This window comes from Rattus rattus, chromosome 5 (genome assembly GCF_011064425.1).
Source record: "Rattus rattus isolate New Zealand chromosome 5, Rrattus_CSIRO_v1, whole genome shotgun sequence".
Lineage (NCBI taxonomy): Eukaryota > Metazoa > Chordata > Mammalia > Rodentia > Muridae > Rattus > Rattus rattus.
The window spans coordinates 127,557,675-127,583,536 of NC_046158.1; the positions used below are offsets into that span (position 1 = coordinate 127,557,675).

The 25,862-nt window shown below is 42.5% G+C and overlaps 1 long non-coding RNA gene across 1 annotated transcript in view; it reads right to left on the bottom strand.

The window, feature by feature from the left end:
* Positions 1-864: 864 nt before the first annotated feature.
* Positions 865-25,862, bottom strand: part of LOC116902069 — a 55,830-nt gene continuing 30,832 nt past the window's right edge. The window contains exons 3-5 of the long non-coding RNA XR_004388038.1: positions 5,771-5,849; positions 1,490-1,642; positions 865-1,283 (exon numbers count right to left, since the gene is read on the bottom strand). This is a non-coding gene — a long non-coding RNA (uncharacterized LOC116902069). The remainder of the gene's footprint in view (positions 1,284-1,489; positions 1,643-5,770; positions 5,850-25,862) is intronic.

Here is a 25,862-nt window from a genome sequence, read left to right on the forward strand (position 1 = left end):
GTTGTTCTATTGTTCTGAAGATCAATTTTATTTTTAACTATGTGTATGTGTGTGTTTCTCTGGGTGAGGATGTGCATGTGAGCACAGGTGCCTGTGGAGTCTTAGAAGAAGGCATTGGAGCCCTGGAACTGGAGTCATGGGTGGCTGCGAGCCACCAATACTGGGTGCTGGTAATCACACCTGGGTCCTTTGTGAAAGAAGTAAGCACTGTTAACCACTAGTCACATCTTTAGCCCCAATTTCTTCACAATGTACTTTTAAACAAAGATTTAACTGTTACATATCTATCTTTTGAAAACTCTAGCAGTGGGCAATTTCATGAGGTCAAACATGTGAAATCATGGAAATGCTGGTATGTGACTCTTTTCCATCTATGGAAACATTACATTCAACTGGCTCAGCCAAATATTTAGATAACTTAATCTATAAACTCCTGACAAGGACTGAATTACAAATTTTTACAGGAAATGTTATATATATATATATATATATATATATATATATATATATATATATATATGAGAGAAAGCAGGGAAGTCAGAGAGCAAATCCCAATTTAACAATGACTAACCAAGAAAGAATGAAGTATAAAAAAAAAAAAAGCACGTTGCAAGGTTTGAAAACATTTCCCCCAAAGAAGATGAGGAAGAGCTTGGCTTTCGCATGTACTAACAGTAGAGAGACAGGCAGACACCAGTCCGGGTCCCCCTTTCAGAGATGTCCTGTGACTGAAGCTGCACGGTAAGACACACCACGCTTAGGGCAGTTATGAAACTGATACAACAGGATGAGGGCTTCACTTGCCGTTGAGCAGATGACAAGCCTTCTGGAAGAGGACAAGGACAGGCTTCAGACAAAGCCTCTTCTGCGGTGGGAACAGGTACAAGACAGATGGCTTGTTAAATATTGCCAGCATGCTCGAGCAGTGCCATGCGGCGGTCAGAGCTGGGATAATGGTCACAAGGGCATTGTGCAGCAGAGCGTCAGCTCGGTTCAGCCGGCTAAAGCTGTTGCTTATCTTTGTTGGTTTTGCAAAGATTAGGGTAGGTTCTCAGCTTTGAATGCACCCCAGCTGCCCGGCAAGGCATTCGTGAAGTCTTGTCTGGATTCTCACTGCTGAAAGGGGCAGTGTAGATACTGGCACACGCAGAGACTTGGTTTGCTCCCAGCAGGAAGACTTTTCAACCCATCAGAACCAGTCTTCGTTCACTCACGCAGGCAAAACACTATCAAAGGGCAGGGGCCTTCTTAGGAAACCTTGTCCTGTGGTCTTCAAAATGCACCTGTCATGGATTGATATTTCCTATTAGGATTGACCCATTTGCTACTCTTACAGGAAGGGGTAAAGCCCCATCGTAAATTCCATCCGGTGAATCATGGGGAGGCAGTGGCTCAAATTAAGGGTGTTTGCTTTCGGAAGGAGCCCTCGGCTTATCTTTATGTACAGAAGAAAATAGATCCCAGCCACCTCACAGCCGATGGAACTCACCTGGCCAGTCAGCTGCTGAGGCACAGGGCCTGCTACCTCTGGCTCCAGCCTGCTCCTCTCTGATGTTTGCTGGCAAGGGGGACAAGTAGGGAATGCAGGGTCTCCTGAGTGGTGGCTGCAAACCCGAAGCAAACTGGAAGGTACATCCATGATCTGGGAATGTTAGGGAATAACATGGATGGCTTAGGCAATTTCGACCAGGCAGCTGAATCTATCTTTTTTCATAGGTAATGCTCAGCTAGCAATCCATCTTACTGAGTTTACCTTTGACATTCTCCTCTTTAACAAGACCATTTACACATTTGCAGATGCTTGTAAGCTCCTGAACACGAACAAAGGCACATGCACGCACACGCGTGCGCACATATGCACGCTCACACGCACACCTTTAAAACTAAAAAGAAAAAAAATGATTCATCCTGCTGGACCTGGCCTTGCTCTGCTTATCCCTACTTGTCATTGGGCGCTTGACACAGAGTCAATTCAGTCATCATTCCTGGGCAGCTAACCTCTGAGCACATGTCTCTAGGAAATCAAGACCTTTTCTTCTCTAAAGAGATTTTGGTTGAATTGTTGAACAAAACAAAGCGGAGAAGTGAAGTGCTAAATCTGTGTGTTACAGAATTTCTGGAACAGAGAAGGAAAGCAGAGGCTGAGAAGCACGTCCCAGCATGTTCTACACCATTTCAGGAAAACTACCCACACCCTCCATGTCTTATTTTGTTACTGTCCTTTTAACATTTTGGGTCTCTAAGTCACACAGACAGCTCCCGGGTGTCCTCCCTGCTCAGCTAGGATTTGGGGTAGATCTTCGGATGCTATGCTGGGGTAAGATTCTTGTATTTCCTGTCATCTTTTCTTTGGATTCCTCCAGCCCCCTGAGTTTGAACTGTGTCAGGCATCACACCATCTAGTTTTAAAATGTATCGTATGCCCAGTACAGTGGCACACATCCGCCATCGCAGCCTCAGCAGATGAGCAATGAGATTTCCAGTTTGAAAGCAGCCTGGGCTATGTAGAAGACCAAGGCCTAAGACCTCCCTACAGCCAAGCCTGATGGGAGATGGGGCATGCAAAACATACTTACGACCCTGGGTTTGATCTCTGGCATTGATTTAAAAGATAGATAGATAGATAGATAGATAGATAGATAGATAGATAGATAGATAGATAGATAGAATTTTACCTTTCCTTTGTCTCTTTCCTTTTCAAATTTAAATTGTACTTAATAATTTAATTTTTGAGGCAGATTTTCATGGTGTAAAATTCTGACTATACTAGAATTTGTTGTGCAGACCTGGTTGACCTTGAAGTCTCAGAGGTCTGTCTTCTTCTGCTTCCCAAGTGCTTGGATTAAAGATCTGTCTGCTATGCTGGACTTCATTCTTCCCCAACCCCCAAATGTGTTTACTATACCTTTAGGACTTTGCTTTTGACTATATCTTAGTCAATGTTAATATATTCAAAGTTATTCAAAATGTTAAGGACTACTTTAGCAACAGATCAAAAAGTTCAACAGTTGACAGTTCCTTCCTTGCTGAGTATTTTGCAATATTTTTAAATTTTATTTTATTTTATTTTTTTCCTTCTCACTCCAGCGACTTTATAAAATTATATATTAAAGTTACTTTGGGGCCAAGAGATAGCTGAAACTTTGTAATCACTGCAATGATTATTTTTGAGTGTGCGTGCACATGGGAGGAGGGGGGGATAACCCTTCCTCAGCACTGTCCGTCATTTTTGTATTGATTTTTTATTTGGTTTCATTATGTATATTTATGGATATTGATCCCCTGACACTTCTCAAAGCTCTTTGTTCTGGAGGAATTTTAAAAAGTCTTGTAAATCAGTACAAGCATTGGGTCCGTCTGTTAGATCAGGCTGCTGGCTGAACAAATATTTTAGTAGCAACATATTCAACTTATTAGAAACAGTAGCAACTTATTTCTAGTGATAATATTAAAACATAGGAAGATACAGATGAAATAAATTAATCTTAGTAATATATTTACTTTAACACAACATATCCAAAGCAGCAAGTTTCTGCTACATACTCAGTATAAAAATGTCAAAGGGGCAAGACGTGTGGTGCATGCTTTCAATCTCAGCACTAGGGAGACAGAGAGACCCTGGTCTACACTGTGAGTTCCTGGCCAGCCAGGGCTACACAGTGAGAGCCTGTCTCAAAATAAACCAAGAAAACTGAAGCAGATGAATGGCTTCAGCCCAGGAATAAGAAACGTAGAGATGTTGCCTTTTAAAATGAAAAGTGTTTAACTTTTTCTATTAAAAAAAAAAAGTTGGTCAAGATGTCTAAATTATCTAGTACTATATCAATTTGTGTTCTTTAGTTTGATGGTGATACTCCACAAGTTCTCAATATTAAGCAATAATCAAAGAGATCTTATTAAATGCTTTAACATTCTCAAACATTTTTAGCAAAATGAAGAAAAATCAAAGTACTTCATCTTCAAAGGTTGGAACTAGTAAATAAAAGGAAGCGCATACAAAGCTCTGCTTAAAATGTGGTACTGGAAACTATGACCTCATTTTTTTTAGATTATATTAAATGCAGGTTTATTGGGAAGCTGCTGTCTGTCAAACTCACTGGCCCCAAGGACCGAGGCCAGGGGAGTCACCATGGGCGTTGGGGAAGAAAGAGAAAAAGTGTGAGGGCACAGAGAAAGAAGAGGAGAGAGAAGGAAAGCCACCTCAATTTCTTTAACCACGTTGACTTCTTGGGGAACTCAACACACTCCCTGTGCCACACCAAGCTCTATGCCTGATACAGTAATTGTTTTTTTTTCTGGAAAACAAAGCCTTCACCATCATGACAGTCACCACCACCAAACATAAGCCACACTTTTATCAATGTCTTGAGCCTCTGACAACACTCGACCTTTCACAGCTCAGCCATGTTGCTCACAACTGAATATAAAGAAGGAAAATAATTATTTAACTTAGGGCAGCTAGGCAATTTTCTCCAAGTTCCTATGAGACACTTTTGAAATTCTGGGGATGAACACAGAACCTCATTCAAGCTAGGTAAAGCCTCTACCATGAGACTACAACCCAACCTTTGGTTTGAAAAGGGATCTTGTTATGTAGCTCAGGCTAAAATCAAGCCCATGGGCCGCTTGCCTCCATGTCCCAAATGTTTGTTCTACAGGGATGCTCTACCAAACCCAGCTTCTCCTTAACCCATGGCTATGCCTATCTACAGACTGGAAGGAGGGAAGATCAAGAGAATTCTCATGTTCCTTCTCAACTTTACGTCATGATACCAGAGAATCATGATGCCACATGGTTCATAGACATGCATGTAGACAAAACACCCATACACATAAAAATGAATAAATATTTTTAATAAAAAAAACAAGGCTGTTCCCTAATTTGGGAATTGTCTCTTAACCTGCACTGTCCCATGTCCACTCTGAGATGTGCCTTAGTGAGAAATGTACATTATGTGTATGATATAAAAGGAGAATGTAGGGTAGCTCTTGAATATTTTTAGACTGGATATTGATATGTTTAGAAATACTAGAAAGTGAACTATTTAAATCAGTGTTATTTTAATTCTAAGAAGCTAGCGATGTAAATCACTTTAGCAAATACTCTCACTCCTTTGTAAAAAGCAAAGATGCCATTCTCATAGAAGAGAGCAGCTGTGTTCCTCATGGTTCATTGTTGTTTTGTAGACATTAAGAAAAGGTTTAAAAGCAATAAAGGAAGCTTAGGTAATGAGAATCAGCACACAGGCAGGAAGGATTCTTTCTAATGCTCAGTGACACAATAGAATGACTGGTGTCCATAGTCATCTATATTTTAAAATAGCTACTTTTAAGTTCAAAGTTCTTTGACAAGCTAGCTGTGGTGTCTCACATCTGTAATCTTAGCATTTGTAAAGCTGACGCAGGAGGTTTTCCATAAGTTCAAGGACAGTCCGGACTACACAGTGAGTTCTAGGTCATCATGGGCTGTAAAGTGAAAGCCTGTTCCCCAAAAGGAAAAATAAATTCTTAACACATGGAAATAATAAGTGTTTGAAGAGAAGAAAATGTAGATTAGATGGATTTAGATAATTATATTGCACCTCAGAAGTACATACACATTTTTGGCCCAATGAGAAATGACCATATATTATTAGTTTAATGAGAGAGAAATTTTAAACCAGACTTTTAACAAGAACCTACATTTCTGAGGTATGTCTTCTGCAAACAATCCATACACACCTAATTGTCACTCTGGCCAAGGGACTCGTACCATTCATCCATTTATTACCTTTGTAAAGTGACTGAGAACACTGGGTACCAGAAGCTGTTGTAGACATTTATCAGTTTCCAAGGAATGTGTGGCTCACCTTTCATGGGGAGAAACAACCAATAGAAGATGAGTGAATTTCAGCACATGCCCAAAGCCAGTGAGGCCTATGAAAAGAATAAAACAGGCAGAGGTGTGGGTGGGAGGCTAACATTTGGTGTTTTCACTAACAAAGAAGCATGGGGCAGACTTGAAGAGATGGGGTTGTTAGCCTGGGTGGGTGGTAAATCCTCTGGATAACTAAGCATGGTGGGCGTGGAGCTCTTGAGATTGGGAGAGAGGGTGGGTAGCCCTAAGGGGATAATAGGAATCTCAATCTCATGAAAACGGGTTGAAAACACATTCAAAAGCCAAAGAATAGCCAAACCCAGAATTAACAAAGATGGTAGGCTCTTTGAAGACACAAAGTGGGTTGGCACAACTGGCAGAGAGCATGAGAGGATGGGTGTGCTCCTGAGAATTCACGGAGTTCTGGAGCACGCATCTCTTCCTTCCCGGCAGTCATGAGTTCTACAGCTTGGGGTAGCAAGAGTAGTATGTGGTCATCTTTGAAGGATGCATGTGGTTACATGAGGAATGGATTAGAAAGAGGATAAAATGGTGACTAGAAGCCTTAGGAACTTATTAAAATCACTTAAAATGCTGTTGAAGGTTTTGACTTAAGAAAATTAAAAATAAGGAAAGGACTGATTGGAGAGATTTTTTTTTAAATCTTCATGCAAATTAGTACCCAATTGAAAGGTAGACTTTCCGATACAAAGGAAAGAGAAATGAAAATGATCCTTGTGGTTTCTGCTGAGAGCTGCATCTTGGGAGAAGAAAGGAAGGGGAAAGCCCGCTTTAAGCACACTGAGTTGAGGGAAATGTTAGCTTGGATTCCTCCAGAAGCTCCCTTTCGAGTGGGGCCATGCTGAGATTTCCATGTGTCCCCCAAAGCTTATTTGTTTTTGGAAATTCAACTATTAGTTTGGTGATATGTTGCTTGAGGTGAACTATTAAGCTCTGGAGGTAGCGCCTTCTGTAAAGGATTAGTGCTGAAGTAAACTCAGGACTGTAGGTGTGGTTTCCATACAAAGAATGGATGGGTTTGGCACTCTTTCTCCCTCTGTCTGCCCTTCCATTGTGTGAGGACACAGCAACCAGGTCATCGCTAGATGACAGAGCCTGGATCTTGCACCTCTCAGCCTCCAAAGGTGTGAGAAGTAAATGTTTGTTTTTAATTACAGGGCTTCAGGTGTTCTGTTACAGAGATGCAGGATGGAGGGCGGGAAGAAGACATCAAGAACCAAGGTGAAGGGAAGCAGGAGAGGGGAGGGAAGTCACCTGTTCAGGTATGCACATAAGTTGTTGCTATGCCCTCTGGGGCTCGTCCTGCTGGGACTCCAGGAAGGCTTTCTTAACTGATTTTTTTTTTTTTTTTTTTTTGGATGTAGCATACTGGAAAGGCTACCATGAGGAAGCTGGCAGAGTGTGCATACAAACTGAAAGGCAGCTCCTAGTGTGTACCCCGAGGGTCCCAGTCAGATGTCTGTTGAGACATTCTCATCTTATGAAGGTGCATCCCATGAAGGGTAGTGAGAAGTCACGGGGTTGCTAACATCTTGGTTCATATTTGCCTGGATCTTTTCAAAATGGGGTTTTCCAAATATCCCAAACAAGAACGATACCTCCAGGTGTAATAGTAACAAGTACATATATCTGCTTTTCCCTGAAAGAGCAACTGGATGAAACTAGATTGAGCTGGTGAGTCAGCTCTCTCTCTCTCTCTCTCTCTCTCTCTCTCTCTCTCTCTCTCTCTCTCTCTCTCTCTCTCAAAATGTATTCATGTGTGGCACACAACTTTAATCTTAGCACTCAGATCTCTGTGAGTTTGAGGCTAGCCCCAACTTCACATAAAGTTTCGGGCTAGCCAGAACTATATTATGCTACCCTGTCTAAATAATAATAAAGAGATAAATGGGTAGAGATTTTATGCTTATCCGAAAGAATATTTTTACAAAATTTTCCCTTAAAAGCAATCTTATTCTATTAAACTCGAGCCTCTCATAGTTAAGTCCAGTTTTGTACAAAGGAAACAAAGTTCTATGTTGTGTCCCTGTTATGGGCATTCTTGAAACTGAGCTGTTTTATAGACAAAGCCCTATAGAGAAAATAGGAGATTAAAAAAAAGTTCAGAAAACTCTGTCGTTTAAAGCAGGACTCATTAGGAGAAAGAGTTTGGAAATGCAATGTTAAGCAGAAGTAAATATGCTCTAACTTTCCTAGGGACCCCCTCTGCCCAGCCCCACCTGTTGGCTGCTGACCTAGAAGAGGAAACTTTCAGCAAACACATTGTATTCTGCCTCGGATGTCTGTAAGAGTGCCTAGATCTAAACTCTGTCTTCCCAAACCTCAGGGTAGAACCTTTAAACATCTCACACTGGGCTCAAATCCTGTCTTATGTATTAGCAGCAGCGAGTCCTTGCATGAGAAAGACCCTTTGACCACTGAAGCACCAACTTCTTTATCAGTGCAGATGATAAGACCCGCCTAACCAATTATCAAGGTAGTGGAGCTAAGGAACAGGAAACCACCACAAACATTCAGAAGCTCTTGACCTCACCTAGATGAGATTTCTCTAGAAAGCCTTTTGCTCTTATCAGAACTTGAGAGCATTTCTAACTTCCTCCTAGCATGGACTGCAAAGCACAGACGACTTGCAGTGTGGAAAACACATTGCACTCTCAGTTCCCCCATCACTGTATTTTATAGTCCTGGAAAAAACCTGGATCCTTAAGAGCCTCTGAGTTCTAGTCCCACCTAGCCCTCTTTCCAGTGCACCATAGAATGGCTTTACCCTGTGTGCCTGAGTTGGATATATCTAGGGAAAGAATGACGAGGGGGTTGACTCCTCCTCCTCCAGTTCAAAGCATCTATGATCCTGCACTTAAAGGAGTTAACGTCATCCCATTACTCTGCTTGACTAAAGAACGAAGGTGCTGGAAGCTTCAAGAGTCATTATTTTCTTAGCGGGTACTAACCATCCACTCAGAAATATTTCAGTGTCCTTGCCCCTGAGAACCTAATCTACCTTACAGGTGACCCCTTTAGGTTCTTCTGCTGGTGTCCCTGGAGAGAACAAGAGAAATGGGCACCCTGTTGGGATGTCATTTCCCAATCTCAACAAGAGATCCTTTAAACTAACCCAGGAACTGTTTAACTTTTAACTTAGGGTGAAATTCCAAGCCATCAAACAAAGTAAAGGGATGCACAAAGCTCACCCCTCCTCCACAGTTCCCCACTTGCAGCCTGCAAGCGCCACTCTGAGACTGAACGCTAGGAAGACTGAGGAAGGTGATCAGTGCCTGCAGTAAAATACAGCGGGTTTTAAAAAATAATAAGTAAGTAAATAAATAACTTAGGCATGATAACCAAGTCCCGTGATCTCAGGACTTGGAAAGCAGAGGCAGGAGGATAACACATTAGAGATAAACCTAAGCCACACCATAAGTTCTTGTAAGCTAGCTACAGAAAGAGATTTTGTATCAATAAAACCAAATAAAATATACAAAGTAATAATAATAATAATAATACCACAATAAAAACAATGTCCTTTAGGACTGGGCATTGCCTCAGTAGTGTAACACTTGTTTATCAAGTCCTGGTTTCAATGCCCAGGGTAACAAAATAAAAATGTTTCAATAAACGACTTTTAGGATATAGCTACTGGGCACACACATTCTCTTTGTGTTTTCAGTGGCTCTGTCTTCAATTATAGGATGTTTCCTCCATTCCATTGGCCCATCTCCCACCTTGCCCCAGGAGAGCATATGTCAGATGGAATGGTCATGGCTCTGAGTAGTAAAGGCTGTGAGTCAAGGACATATGGTGTCCCAGACTGTGTGTTTGTTCTTGTACCTGGAGAGATTAGTCAGACTGACGCACAGCATCAGCCCAGAGGCCATCTGGCTGTTCCCCAATGCAGAGTATAGGTAAGAAGTCATCATCTATACCTTAATAGCTAGGCAGGGCTCTCAGCCACCATGGGGGGAGATATTTCATGCTGTAGCCCCAGGTCAAGACAAATTCCCCTGTACCTAGGAGTAAGGCAGGATAACAATCTTGGTAGTGGTTCCTGAGTTTCAAGGCTGCATGCAGAGACTTCCCATGCAAACTTTACAGATCCCCCAGGTACGAACTCTCTCCAGCTGTTCCTTTTCCTGGGCATCTGCAGGCCTCCATCAGTCCAAGAGTTATTGGAATTCTGCCCTTTACAGCAGTCAAAAGACTGGACTTTGGCCCCAATCTGCCTGCTGTGTGGCTCTGCTCTTTAGCTGTGTCCAGTAAGTCATTTCAAGCTCTCTTCTATCTCCCTGTAGTTGTCTGCTAACTGGCAATCCTCAGTGTTGTTGCCCAAGACTAACTGTCTCAGAAAATCTATTTAAAGCGTCTGGATGGGGTTGGAGGGACAATAAAAGTGAGTTCTACCCCTTGCTTGGGTATTTGACTTGACTCTCTTCTGCAGGAGATTTCTTGGGGGAAGTGGACCTGGTGTGTAATTAGCTATACTCCTCTGTGACCAAGTAAAGTTCTTATCAAGATGATTTTAAATGTAACATGTCTATAATCCTAGCACTGCGGAGGCTATGGCAAGAGGATTATAGAACTTTGAGTTCAAAACTAGTCAGGTTTCATAATCAGACCCTATGTCATGGCTCTTTTGACAGAAGGTCCATGTCTGAGTCACAGTAAAAGTGATGTGGTGAAGATTAAGCCCAGTCCCGTTACTAAAGGAACAGCCTTGGCCCATGATTGCACAAAAGGAACTAGGTAAACACTTGGGGGAACCCGGTTTTCCATGAAGACTGAAATTGGAACAAGGTAGATAGTGAGCACTTCTAATTCCAGGATACGGGAGGCTAAAGCATTAAGAGCCCAAGAATTCAAGGTAAGGATAGGTGACCAAGAGACCTTGAACCGGAAGAAGAAGAAAGGGGTAGGGAGCAAGAAGGAAAGAAGGTTAAAGTAGAGAAAGGGATAGAGGAAAAGAAAAGGCTTTCATTGTATCCAACTCTCTGGACAGGTACTAGACTTCTACAGGCCTGCAAAAAGTGCTTCTGGCAAATTCTTCCTGAGTCTCTACCATGTCAGTCTCCATTTCATGTGGATTCCACAGAAGAAGTACAGCCTACCAAGTAAGAGAAGGAAGTCAACCTAGCATGCATTTCATAACCAATCCAAAAATGAATTTTCCATCACCTATCTTGGGAAAATGTGGTAAGTACAGCTTCACAAATTCTGAGAGTTGTTTAATTTCCACTAGATTGATGGTGCTTATGGAAGAACTGTTGTTTCTGGAAAGAGATTTGACCTCAAAGGCCAGTGTAAGGGGATGTAGCTGTGTGGGTAGAGCATGTGTTTGGCGTGTGCCAGTCTTTGGGTTCCATCCCCAGTACAAAGGAATGGGAGCGCTAAAGAACCGGCTTGAAGCTCCTGTTCTTGAGACATGCCCACCTAGCTCATACAAGCTCCAAGGCCTCTTGTTACTCCAGAGAACTGCCTCAGGCCTGCTCTGGGAAATTAGCCTCTGTATTGGCTGGCTTCAGAGAAATCAATGAGGGCTAGAAGGGTGGACTTCACTTGCCTCTGGTGTTCCAATGAATATTTTAGAGCTTAAGGAACCAACTATCCAAAAATCAAATTTCATTGATTTTTTTCCCCAAAGGGCAAGTACAAGCAGATGTTCCTGCTCAGAAGACTTTGAATGACTTTCCAACTCTCATTCTTTATGCTACACATCCAACACCTGCTATTTTGGAGGACAGAGAGAGAGAAAGCAGAAACAGAGACAGAAAGACAGACCCTGATGAGGAGAGATAGAGAGAGAAATAGAAAGAGAGAGAGAGAGAGAGAGAGAGAGAGAGAGAGACAGACAGAGACAGAGACAGAGACACAGAGAGAGAGATGGAGAGAGACAGAGAGAGACAGAGAGACACACAGAGAGAGATGGAGAGAGACAGAGAGAGAGACAGAGAAACAGAGAGACAGAGAAACAGAGAGAAAGACGGAGAGAGACAGAGAGAGAAACAGAAAGAGAGAGAGAGAGAGACACAGAGAGAGACACACAGAGAGACAGACAGACAGAGAGAGAGAGAGAGAGAGAGAGAGAAAAAGAGAGAGACAGAGAGCAAACAAAGACAAAAAGACAGACCCTGATGTCTTGGTATGGGCATGATTACTGCAACCAAGACAGTTCTGCCAACTTAAAATGCAAATAGTCTCAGAGAATAAAGCAAAATCAGGCTGAAGGATGCCAGACTTGGTAGAGATAGCCTCTCCTTGTTTGTGCAAGGTGGTAACCATAGCCAGGAGTGGCCAGGAGAAAGGGGCTCTTGGTCAAGCAGAATGGCTACCTAGCCAAGTGATGTGTAGGGCACTTATCCGCCATCCCAACATTTGGAAGGAAGTGGGCAGGACGATGGAGAGTTCACTATTAGTTTGAATCACACTGTGAGTTGCCCTACTGTATGGCAAAGGACAGAAGACATCTAAGCAGGAAAACGCAGCCTGTGAGAATCCCTAACAATGCCCCTGCTTCTGTTCCCCAGATCTCACTTCTGCCTGATTCTCTATACCACCCTGAAGCTTACATACACACAGCAGGGAAACACCTTGTTAAAGGTGAAAGTTCACACAGGACCTCAGTCAAAGCCCTCTTGCTTTTGTCAGTATTAGTATGAGATGTTAGGGTATTTATGTCAATCTGCTTCTGTTACTGTGACAAAGTGTTTGACGTAATTAAATTAAAAGAAGGAAAGCATGGGGCTGAAGAGATGGATGGCTCATCAGTTGAGAGTACTGGCTGCTCTTTTAGAGAGGACTTGGGTTCAATTCCCAGCATCCATCTGGCAGCGTACAATTGTCTGTAACTTCAGTTCCAGTAGATCCAACCTCCTCGCACAGATAAACATACATGTAAAACATTAATGCACATAAAATAAACAAATAAGTCTTGTGGGTTACTTTATATTGACTTGTGGAGTTCAGAGGTATCAGTCAATGGTCATTTGGTCCTGCTACTTCTACTGTATGGTGGCACAGCCCCTCATAGCAGTGTTGGAGAAGCCTGTTCACTTGACGATGGACAGGAGTCAAAGAGAGAAACAAGAAGAGGCAGGCTGAATATGGATTCAAGAATACAACCCAAGGACCTGACTTCTTTTCACTAGCTTCCTCCTCTTCTGGGCCTCACCACCTCCTAATGGCTTCTGGAACCAGGCCTTTCACATGTAAGCCTTTGAGAGAAAGTTGGCGTCCATAATAAGTTGTACTGGAACTCCTTTTCAGAGTGAGACCCAGCCTCCCAGAACCTTCAGATTTGCCTTGGTTTGTTCTCTCCAGGAAAGCACAGAACTTGTGCTGGAATTTTGAAAGCCCAGTCATGGTTCAGCTTTGTCCCACTCCTTTGAACTCCCTTTTGTAGCTTGCCTGGTGTGCACACGTGTATACACACACACACACACACACACACACACACACACACACACACACACACACACACTCCTGCACGCTAGGGATCGAATGCTTGACCTTGTGTGCGCTGAGCATATACTAAAGCAGCCCTGAAGCTGGTTCCACATCCTCCATCAGCAGGCATGGTTTCCCAGCTACCATGACGCATGCTCCTGCTCTCGCAGACTAGAAAAAGTGCGGAATCATAGATACGATCAGGAGCTGGAAGGGCCATAAAACTCTGTAGTCAAGAGAACAGTGTGGATGCGGACTCAAACTGGCTCACAGGATAGTGGAGCTTGTTCCACCACCCAGTGGATAGTGGAACTCAAACCACTCTCCTACGGAAAGGGAGTGGGGACCATTTCTTCAAAAGCATGGCTCAGCTGAAAGCCAGCACAGTACTGCCAACAGCATCCCCTTTCTTTTTGTGTGACCTAACCAGGCCCCCAACTTCTCTGACCATGTGCTTCATCATCTACAAGCATACAACTAATATCTGAGTTTCCTATATCCTGAGGATAACTGAACAAGAAAGCAGACTTAAAGACACCTTTTAAAAAAATCCTATAAAGTATAGCCATAATTATTATTATTATTATACAAAATGAACTGCTATGATTGTTAAGTCCCTGGAGTACCAGTTGAAATCTGACAAGCATTTCTTCATGAATTGATTTCTACTCAGCATTTCGGAGACAGGAGTTAATGCACCAAAGTCACCTTACATGAATACATGGGTGTACATTACACATTCTTCCCAACTGTGCTTTACATTAGAGAGGTCTTTATAATAGGATAATACAGGAAAATATCATCGTAAGTGAAAGTTGCAGTATCCCCATGGGATCTAAAGTCTTTATTTTATAGAAGTATATAATTATCAAAATGCAAAAAAAATTTTTTTAAAAAGTCAAGGGCTGGGAGTATGGCTCAGTTGGTAGAAGGTTTGTCTAGCATGCAAGAAGTCCTTTCGGTTGGATGCCCAGCACCAAATTAATCAACCAGTTTCAGCTAATACCTGTAATCTCAATACTTGAAAAGTGGAGATAGGAGCATCAGAAATTCAAGGGCATCCCAGATACATAGTGTGTTTGATACATCTGAGGACCCTGTCTCAAAAACAACAAGAAAACAGAGTCAAAAGTTCTGATGCAATGGAATGGGTTTCCCCCAGGAACGTTCATCTTCGCACTGTTTATAACAGCACATCGTTCTCCAGCCTAATGCTCCGATTTCTTATGGCACCTGACATTGCTGCGATGCTTGACAGTTGATAAAACTCAGGAGAGAAGATACCAGAGCCCGAGGTGCTAAGCAAAGCAAACAACAGGCACAGAATTGGCTCTGGGGTCATAAGTACAAAGGAAGATAAGACTTCTAGCACCCCAAAGAACTAATTGTCTGGACAGGGGATAGACAGGGTTTTAGCAGGAGCTTGACTTCTTATTGTGTTAGTTTTTCTTTTCGTGTGGTTGTACTACATTTATTTCTCCATTTTAAAGCAAGGAAAAAAGATTGTTATATTTTTACGCTCTTTTTATTGAGTGTTCTTTGAGACCTTTATGCTCAGGGCCTGTTTGTCTTTGCTGGCAAAAACTGCCAAACCTATTGTTTCACTGTGGCTGTGCCAGTGGCTTTGAACACAATAGTTACCAGGTTAAAGAATGCCAACTGGGCAGCCCCCACACAGCCTCAGTCCAAGTCCTCATTGTTGCCTCTGGCACTTCTGCAAGGATCCCACATCACCTGGCTTTGAAGTTGGGGTCACAAGGCGTGAAGTCTAGGTGAGAGACTTGATGGAGGGGAGGGTGGGAGCGGAAGGATGAGATGGTTCAAAAATTTATCTAAATCAAAATGACTCCCCGGAAATACATCAGAAAGAACCGGAGACCACCAGCTGAAGGTTACCATGTTACAGGTTAGGAAACTGAGCACAGGTGGTCATCTAGAGCAGAAACTAAGCCAATAAGTCCCAGCCTTTGATGAACCAGCCCTTCCTTTCCACTCTAGTTCTTGCAAAAGAGCTATCACTGCCCTTTGTTCCTAGGCTAGAGAGAGTCAGGGTCACCTCTCAGATGACCACAGCTACATTTCCTGTTTTCCCAGCAGAATCTGCTTTCAACTTTGGAGCCCCAGCAGAAGGGCAGCAGGCTGTTGTGTTGTGAGCTGCCCAGACTGCAGACCTGAGACTTTTCCCCTACCTGTTCCTGGATTAGCTTTGCACTGGAGGAGAAATCTTAGCCTTGTCTGTGAATTTGGAAAAAAACTCGAGAGTCTTTCCAAAAAAAGGTTCAGCAATAGGTTTGTTTGTTTGTTTTTGTTTTTGTTTTGTTTGAATTTTTATGTGTATACAGAATTAGAAACACGATAGGATGCCTCTTGCTTTTCAAGGAATTCACAGAAGCACAAACTATATACATATGCGACAATGATAACGGTCAATAATGTGTAGGAACTCACTACATGCTTTCTTGAGTTCACTCACCTAATGACAGATACTCATATATAATATACATATACATACATATACACGTATGATGTATGTATGTATATGTGTATGTTGTAGTGCTTCCTTTCTATCCTTCTCTCTCTCTCCCTGCCCTCCTCTCTTCTCTTTTCAGTGCCAAGGTTAAAATCCAAGGCCCCGGGCTTCCCAGTCAAGCTTATCACATATGTGCTATAAGAACGTGGACCCAGGAAAGCAACAAAACCACCTAGAAATTCTCCCTGGGACCGTACCCATCCCTGACCACAAGCCCCTTATCAAGTCAGAGACCTTCTGCAGACCTATGGAAGAGTCTGCCAATCTTGTGCAGACTTTTCAATATTACCAGATTAGTGATTTAGAGAATAAAGGCTTCACTTACCTATTTCATAACTTAAAGTGACATTAAATAAAAATGCTTTTGTCCAATATTAATATAATAAAAACATCTATACAAAGTTTATTTTGTTATTTTGTTTTGCTCTGTTTTGTTATTGAGTCAGGGTCTCTCTGTATAGCATAAGCTGGCCTTAAATTTTTTCTTGACTCAGACTCCCAAGGGCTAACATTATAAGTATATGACAACAGGCCTGGCTTAATAATATTTATTAACTTATTTATTTATTGGGGGTACTTGCAGATGCCATAGCACACATGTGGAGATCAGAGGACAATTTGTAGGGACTCCTTCCTTCCACCAAGAGGATCCCAGGGATGGAACTCAGATTGCCATGCTTGGCAGCAAGAGCCTTTCTCCACTGAGACATCTGGCCATCCCACTTAATCTGTCTTCAATGGTCCAAAGCAAACATGCTGACAATTTGATCTTCTTTGGGACATATATTTAGCAAGAATAAATAAGGCACAATAATTTGCTTCTCTTGTGTTTGTATCACCTAAACTTCAGCAAATACAAAGTTCCTACATCAATCATATAGCCATCGCTGTGACCAGATGGACAACTGATTAGAAAACAGGTTTTGCCGCATAATAGAAAGTTCACCCCAAATTGTACGAATAACAAGGCTGGATGCTTTATTATTATTTGATATTGTGTAAAATAGAACTTTTAGAAATTAATTAAATATGCAGACAGATAAAATATAAGGAAGATCTGGGAATATAGTTTTGTGATAGTGTTTGCCTAGAATGTATAATGCAATGAATTATATATATATGTATATATATATGTATATATATATGTGTGTGTGTGTGTGTCTATGTAGATGTATATACATCTATGTTCATGCTTATATATGTATGTATGTGTCCATAAGGGAAGGGAGATTTTAGACAGAGTATAATCTCATGGAGCTCCTGGGAGGAGAAATAGTGGTCTGGAGGTAAAACTGGAAGAAATGAAGATGAGTCCAGGAAAGGATTTGCTCACATTCAGTGTTGAAGAACATGGCCTTGACTCTGAAGATTATAGGAACCTTCCCAAAGGAATCAGCAGAGGCTACAGGGTCAGATCTTCTAGGGTGGGAAGAGTGAGAAAATGGCCTGGGTGAAGGAGTGTTAAAAGGCAAGTGAGCTGGGGTGAGGGGGTCTCTATAGGAGTGAGCCAAGGAAATGAGGAGAGGGCTGTACACAGAATTAGTAGAATGGCACTATTATCTTTACTTGCAGATGGGGAAAACTGAGGCACAAAGCCACCATGTGTCCTGTAAGCAGTGAGTGATCACCCAACCTAGTGAGTGTGATTTCTTGGATCCACCCCTCTTTGAAGCTGAAAGTATATTGTGATTGGCTACTCTGTGTGAAGTAGAGCGAACCCTCCAGATGAACACCAGAAATGGTGGACACAGGGGGATGGGGCTGGAAGAGTGGTACACAGTGTGATGGAGAGTAAGAAGCAGCAGTGGGTCGCTCCTGTGTGGTTTTGTCTAGAGCTCCTGGAAGCCACCCTATATGTTTGTAGCTGTAAGTTGGCTGAGGGTGAGTTAGATTTCTACTCAAATTCTGTAAAAGGAAGGTACCAGTTGTCCACTGGAGTGCCCATAAATATTCTGTTCTCACTGCACCCCAAAGTAAATGATGATGATAGTAAAAATGAATTGCAGAAATTAGAACAGCTCTTAAGGTGACTAATTCACCAACAAAATCATCAGGTGACTATCTGAGGCTAGGCTGAAGTCAGAGCTGTGTGCTTATCTGCAGAGATCACAGTGGCATTTTTACAGAGTTGTAATGCAGTGCAAAGCCCAGAGACTAAACCCTTTCAACAGTCCTGGGGGTGGGGGTGGGGGCTTCTGAGCATGGACATGTTGGGCCCCAGCCTGAAAGCTTGTGAGACACTACCACGGGACACAGGCAGGCTCTCTGAACAACTGGCTTCCCTTACACAGAGACTGTTAACCAAAGACAAACTTGTTCAAGCTTCCTTACAGATAGAGAGTTGCAGGAATGAGCTATGGACTTGCTAAGGATGTCATAGTGCTGTCCAATGTGGGACAAAGATGTTGACCTCAGCCAGCAGGGGAGTTTATCTCAGGAAAAAGAATCCTGCCTGATAAGAATGGAGAGATAAAAGAAAGTCTAGGAATGCAGAAACCTCTTACCTGGTTGTTCGAGCCCTACCAGGGGAGGAGCTGGGGAGAGGAAGCTCAGCCATTGTTCTCCTGAATTTTGGGTCTTACTAATTAACTACTGAGCCTAATTAGCTCCACCAAGAACAAAGGTGGAGATGGGGGTAGCAAAGCAAAAATGTGGGGTAGCAAGCAATGTAACTGGAGGCGATTCTTTAGATGGGACTCTAAACTTAAATATCCAAGCAGAGGGGCACCAGCCATCTGAGAACTTGGAATCCTGCCCTGGTGAGGAGCCTGCTGCAGTGTTTCCCACCCTGGTAGTTCTCTATAGTGCTCCTTGCAAAGAAATACCCAGCGACTACACACACTTTCAGGTGCTATGGATTGCCACCTAACGTTGAAACAAGAGCCCTCCATGATCAATGGCACACACCCTCTAACCATTGCTGTGACTGGTGGAATGATCCTGGTGATACCCAGGGAAATACCAGGATTTCCGGGTATGCATCTCCAATCAAAGACACTGTCCCACACTCAAATTCTTGTTTCTCTCCATGGCTTCCCCAGCCTTTGAGTTGCCATCTCCAAGGATCAGAGGATCCTTTTGAAGAAGTTATGTGATCTCAGAACCTCCTAGGAAGTCAAAATAGAACTTTAAAATTCCCTACTTCCCAGCTGGGTGGCCCTAGACGGTCAGTCTCTTGAGGCTTCTGTTACATTCTGTTTGCACAGTCAGAATCGTAATACTTGTTGACTGTGTGGGACGCTCGGTTATAGTGAAATCAAACCTTGAGCTTTGTTCATGACCCTGCTTTCCAAAGCATTTCTGCCATGATTCTTAAAGGTGCTTTAGTCCTGACTCATTAAATAAGGATTCACCTTATTCTCCAACCTTCACCTTCACTTACTTTCCAGGTTCCCAAGGTCACCAACACTTGGACTCACTTGAAATCACTGGAGTAGTGGCTAAGGTAGCCCAGCCTCTGGAAGTTCAGACTAGTGAGCAGTGTCACCCACGAGGCTGCACTGTGCCTTTGTTTACAGGGACTTGGTTTGAAAAGTAGAGGCTTCCTGTAGACCCATTGTGTGCCAGACCCAGCCTCTGGTTCTTTCACTCCTGAGCTAGACTCCTGGCCTTGGTTCCAAATCCTTCTTCCCTCTAGTCTAGATCTGGCTGCTGGTGGCCTAGCTCCACTCTCTAGCTTCAAGGACTCAGCACTGATTCTCACTAGAAGGTTTATGGCCCCTATCCAAAATCCAGACTCCTGGAGGCTTAGTAGAGAGTCTGAGACAACATCTGGCTGGCCTCCCTTGGCAGGAGAATCTTCTCCCTTGAGGCAGCTGGTCAGCATGCCCACTCTGTCCCACACATGGCCTTGAAGTGAATGAAGAGTCAAAAAACTTTTACTCTATTGATGGTGCCAATACAGTGACACACAGACATTTTCTTGCCACAGAGTAATGGAGCCTCTTGGAGGAGCTGTGTTCACCCAGACTGCACTCCAACACTCCAGAGAGGAAACTCCTTGCAAGGTTGTGGCTCAGTCAGTTGTCAGGCACCGGTGATTGCTGCATTGGTCTTTCTCATTTTAAGTCCTCATCTGCTTCTTTCTTCTTCCACCTATTGGATTTAGAGTTTAAGCCAAAGACAATCCAATATCCGATTTCATTCTTATCTGCTGTGAGATGAGGTATCAGCAAGCGCCACATCTGATAAGGAGATATTTTACCCTTCCTCTGTCACCTAGGACCCCTCCTCAGCTTTTTCCTTTTGTTCTGGCTACAGTGCTGATGGTAAAAGCCATTGAGTTTTCATTGTGTTAGGCACACTGTATGTGGATGAGTGTGTGCATGCTGTGTGTGTGTGTGTGTGTGTGTGTGTGTGTGCATGCTGTGTGTGTGTGTGTGTGTGCATGCTGTGTGTGTGTGTGTGTGTATGTGTGTACCCCAGTTTATTCACTCAGAGAAGGCTCATAAACCCAGATGCTCTGTCCTGTTGCCTTTGAGAGGCCTCCATCCCAATGGAGCCTCCCAACCTATTGACAACCACCATGTTGGCATCTCAGGTTGGCCCCTCTTCCTCTGGCCTCCAAGCCAATCTGTTCTCAGCTTTGGAGCCTCTTAACTTGGAAAACCTGCCACTTCCTACAGATGAATGCACGCACTCTCTCTTTTCTTTCCCTGGAAACCCCTGCCACCTGGCTCCCCTTTTTAACCAAGTCTAAAACCTGGGTCATTCCCTCCACCCAACCTGCCTCTCATAGCTAACTGAACTCTGCTACATTTGGACTTTCCTCACTCCCTTTTCTCCTCACCCCTCCTGCTGTCTTTGTCTCCCTCCCCCATTCCTTGGCCTTATTTTCTTACCTGATTCTTGCACATTTCTTAACTGCTCTGCCTGCCTCCAGTTGTACCTCCTGCAATTTATTGGCCTGTCTGGTGCTCAAGTGCTCCTTCTAAAACCCCAAGCTCCTTCCTGAAGACCCTTGCTGGTTAATCATTGCCTCAGAGATAACCTCCACATTCCTTCTGTCTCATTCCAGCCTATTTGTCATGAGTCCCTCTGAAGTCTTACAGCCACCTCACTGTTTCACCCTCTGCTCCAGACTAACTGGATTACCTGAGCTCTTTGCATACTAGCATTGCACTTACCGGGTGCCATGACATTGTCCCTTCACCATTGAGGCTGCCAAAAATCAATAATAGTTATGGGGAGGCAGCTGAGGTGCAATGGGTCTAAGAGCCAAGTTCCTAGAAGCCTGTGGGCTCTAGAAGTCTGGCTCTTCATCTCCATGCTCTACGGAAATGGCACATAGTCCAGTATGACCCACCTTCTAGTCTTCCCCAGAAACCCCATGTTGGCTGGCTCATTCCTTCAGGTCTTAGTTCAAGGGTCAGCCCTCTAGAAAGCTGTACTTGACTTTTGGTCCTGATGTTGATACATTATTCTTTTTTTTGTCTTTATTAACTTGAGTATTTCTTATTTACATTTCGATTGTTATCCCCTTCCCAGTTTCAGGGCCAACATCCCCTTAACCCCCCTGCCTTTCTATATGGGCTTCCCCTCCCCATCCTCCCCCCATTACCGCCCTCCTCCCAAACAATCACATTCATTGAGGGTTCAGTCTTGGCAGGACCAAGGGCATCCCCTTCCACTGGTGCTCTTACTAGGCTATTCATTGCTACCTATGAGGTTGGAGCCCAGGGTCAGTCTATGTATAGTCTTTGGGTGGTGGCTTAGTCCCTGGAAGCTCTATTCTTTTTTTTTTTTTTTGAGTTAAAAGATCATTATATATAGGGTACATCATTTTTGCTTTATTTTCATTTGTTTTTGATGTTGTTGTAGGTTTTTAAGAATGAAAATTTCTCTTGATCCCAAACTAGCCTTGAACTTAGAGTAATCTTCCTGCTTTAGCCTCTTAAGTGCTGGGCCACCATGCCTGGCAAGGATGCATACTAACTTTATATGGGTTTTTTTTTTTTGCCAGAAAGTAAAAAGCCCAGTATCATAAACATAGGCAACCTCAGTACCTGTCTCATTCTATGTACAGCACATGCACACATAGATAAGAAAGCTCCTATGTACACAGCAAAGCCCTGTGTTCCATTTCTATTCACCTTGCTAAATTGATCTAAGTTCCAGCTTTCTAGAAGAAGCTTCTTTGGGGGTAGTTATGGTACTCTGGTGCCTCCAATCATGGATACATAGTGGAAGAACACAACCTGAGTGGATGGTGACTGGTCCCAGGAAAGATAGCCAGAAATTTGGTGGTGCCTACCAACCATCACCTCCAGCTTCTGGTTTTGTTTAAGAGGGAATCTGGGGTGTTTCTGGCTGGACTTCTATGCCTTAGTTAAAGTGATCAGCCTGGGTGTCTTAGATCAGTCACATGTAGAAGGCATATACATCCAGCTGCTTTGTCCTCGTTGTCTCTGATTGGTCTCCATTCCAATGAAATTTCCGCCTACCAACCTGTAGACAATTGTCACATTGATGTCCCCAGGCAGAGCCCCTTCTAAAGTGAAATTCTGCCTCTAAAGTATAGGATAATTTGTATGCACCACTATGGGCAGTCAGACCTTCACAATACAACCTTAGGAGATGGGGCGGGGGGGGGGTCCCCACATATCTAGCTTTTTAAGTTAAAAGAGTAAAAAGAAAAACAAGAAGATAACAATTCATTTGTCCCACAGCTAGAGTGACTCGGGATTGAAATTTTAGACTAGTAAACTGATGATTAGAACTGGAGTTTTCAATATAAGGCTCTCATTCCAGGCTGTCCTTTCTTTATTGCTCTTTGGAAATGATAGTAGTCAGCTCTGGTAGTACACCCCAGCACTAAAAATGTTGAAGGAGGCAGATTGTTGTGAGTTCAACGCCAGCCTGGATGACACAGCCTCCTGTCCCATAAACAAAACAATGAAAAATGAACTGATACCCAAGTCCTCACCTCCCTACTTCCTCTCCTATACAACAAGGTCTAGCCCAGCAAGACTGCTCTAATCCTACATTTTATCCATTAACATCTTGTAAAATACTACATGGGAATTTTAGCTGTAATCCAACCACGGCCTGACTAGTACAGCAGGGCCAGTCCTCCTTTGATCTGAATCTCACAGCTCTGACCTATTTAACAGCTTAGACAGGATTGTTAGTTCTGAGTGAGCAGGAAATTCCCCTTAACTCCCATGCCATTCTCATAACACCTGAGCCAGGCTTGGGAATATTAGGTCATATCTGAAATCCCAAACTGAGCCATGGAATATGTTTCTCGCCAGCCCAAACTACATAGTTGTATTTAACATCATCATCATCATCATCATCACCACCAATAACAACAACAACGAACCAAGTCAGGGAGCATGGCTCAGTGGTGCAGCGTTTGTGTGTGTCAAGCTCTGGGTTACTCCACTTTGCAAAAACAAAAAGTGATGTAGGACTCACCAAATCTTCTATTTCTTGTGTGTGTGTGTGTGTGTGTGTGTGTGTGTGTGTGTGTATGTTTGTGTGTGTGTGTTTTTAAGACAAATACTCATTTGTAAAATGATACTATAAATTACAGTAATATTATATGTCCTAGAAAGCCAACACATATACATGCACATGAACTAAGTATTTACATCACACCATAGATAAAAACAAACTCAAAGTCTATATGGACAAACATATGAAATGGGAAAAAAAAGACTAGAAGAAAATACAGAAGAAAATCTCTCCGACCTCATATTAGAAGATAGCTCTAATTTTGGAGGTCAGGTTTGCTTTTGAGACAGAGTCTGGGTGTTGCCCAGGCTCAGCTTGAGGGTTACAAGATTTCTGCCCTAGTCTCCTGAGGGTTCCAGGCATATGTCACCACACCCTCGGGCCATATACTCCTTAACATGTCATCCGAAACACAGAACATGAAAGAAAACATTGAAAAGTCAGATTTCAAATTTCAGATTTCAAAAAACACTTAAATTCTAAAAGGACTGTATTAAGTCAGTGTGAAGTTACAGTTCTAGTAGGGGGTAAAGAAAAATTTGTAAGGCATCGGAGAATTTACCCAGGCTTTTTTAAAAAATAAAAATATTAAACTCTCCCTTTTTGTGGTGGTACAAGCCTGTAATCCTGGTACTTGTGGGGGCAAACAGCAGGATTATGAATTCAAGGACAGCCTAGACTACCTTAGCCGATGCTGTCTAAAATAACCATGAATTCAATAACAGGAAAACAACTCAGTAAAGATCAAAAAAGAGTCTTTACTTACATTGCATTTGTATACATAAGCAGAGCAAAGGTGTTCAACACCATTTGTCATTATGGAATACAGAACAGCCAAGCAAAACTAATGTGGTTATATTAGAACAGTTGAATGCTGCCTGAATACTACAAATACCAATATGTGGAACTTATAAGCACTCCTTGCCAGGGAGAGTAACTCCCAAAACAGTTTAGCAGTCTCCTATATTGCTAAGGTTAAGCACAAATCTGCCTACATGTGACCCAGTGCTCTTACTCCTTTTCACACACACACACACACACACACACACACACACACACACACACACATACACACTAAATCTGTTTGTCTATGATGGCAGTATTCAAGATTACCCAAACATAAAGACAACATAAATGTCCTTGAAGTGATGAATGCATGGACAGTCTGTAGTACATTCCTGCATTAGAATACTACACAGCCACACAAAGGAACTGACTGTTGTTAATCCATGCAACAAGGTAAATTACCTTCAAATGTATTCACTAAGCAAACCAGCCAGGCTCATAGCCTACTTTAATATGATTCATTTACATGACATTTCAGAAAAGACAATACTGTCAGGATAGAAAACGGCTCAGTGACTGAAAGAGACTTCAAGTGGGAGACACTTGCCTACCAAAGGGACACAAGATAGTCTTCTTAGGGCCAAGGCTTCTAAGCCTGAATCATGGTGTTGGTTAGATGCATTGCTACACTCATGAAATGCTTCAAGAAAAGGGATAGATTTCAGCAGATGTAGACATCAATGAAGAGTGGATTCCTGTATGGAACCAATAGCAAGGAGAAACAAAACAAAGAGATAAACTGGTAAACATAAATATACAATTTTCTTCTAATCAGCTAGCTATCTTCTGTTTATAGAGATTTTCAGGTTTGTTTTGTTTTTAAGATTTATTTGTTTTTATTTTATGGGTAGGAGTGCCTTGCTTGAGTGTGTGTGTGTGTGTGCGTGTGTGTGTGTGTGTGTGTGTGTGTGTGTGTGTGTGTGTGTGTGTGTAACCTATTGAATTCAAAGATCAGAAGAGAGTGCTGGATCCTTTGGAATGGAGTTACAGACTCTAGAGTGCCATGTGGGTACTGAGGTCCTCTATAAGAACAACAATAAGTGCTCCTAATGACTGAGATATCTGCCCAGTCCATTTTATAGAGATTTCTTTTTATAGTGCTACTAGAATAGGAACATGTCTGAACACAAGGAACATACCATGCTATCTTGGGTGAGGACAGAACTCCCCAGCAGTGTGCTTGTTGAAGATACATAAATACTTGGGTTTGATCCCCGGAAACAAATATACAAAAAAAATGAAAAAATAAAAGTAAATGGCTCTAGTTTTCAAAAATATGTATGTCATAGTATACAAATGGAGGTCTGAGGTGTACAGGTTCCAGATTGAAGGAGGCCACAGAGTCAGGGCAGCAGACCACTACTGAGTCAAATTGGTCATCTAGTAGGAATGCTGATGTAAGGTTAGAACAGCATATTGTTAGAAATGAATTGATTGTGATTGACAATGGCGTCATAGTTAGGTAGAAATAGCTCTGTGAAAAACAACAACAATAATAACAACAACAAAAACAATTGAAGTATTTTAGGAGCCAGATGTATTCAGCTTACTCTCAAATGCCTCTAGAAAGAAATGTTATTTATCAAAAACATTTGATTGAACTATTGTTTTGAAAATTTTATTGTATTGAGGTGATCTAAACCCCTGCCCCACAAAAAATAGAAAACCTTTTTTAAGTGCAATGAATCCTATAATCAAGCCACAATGTATATC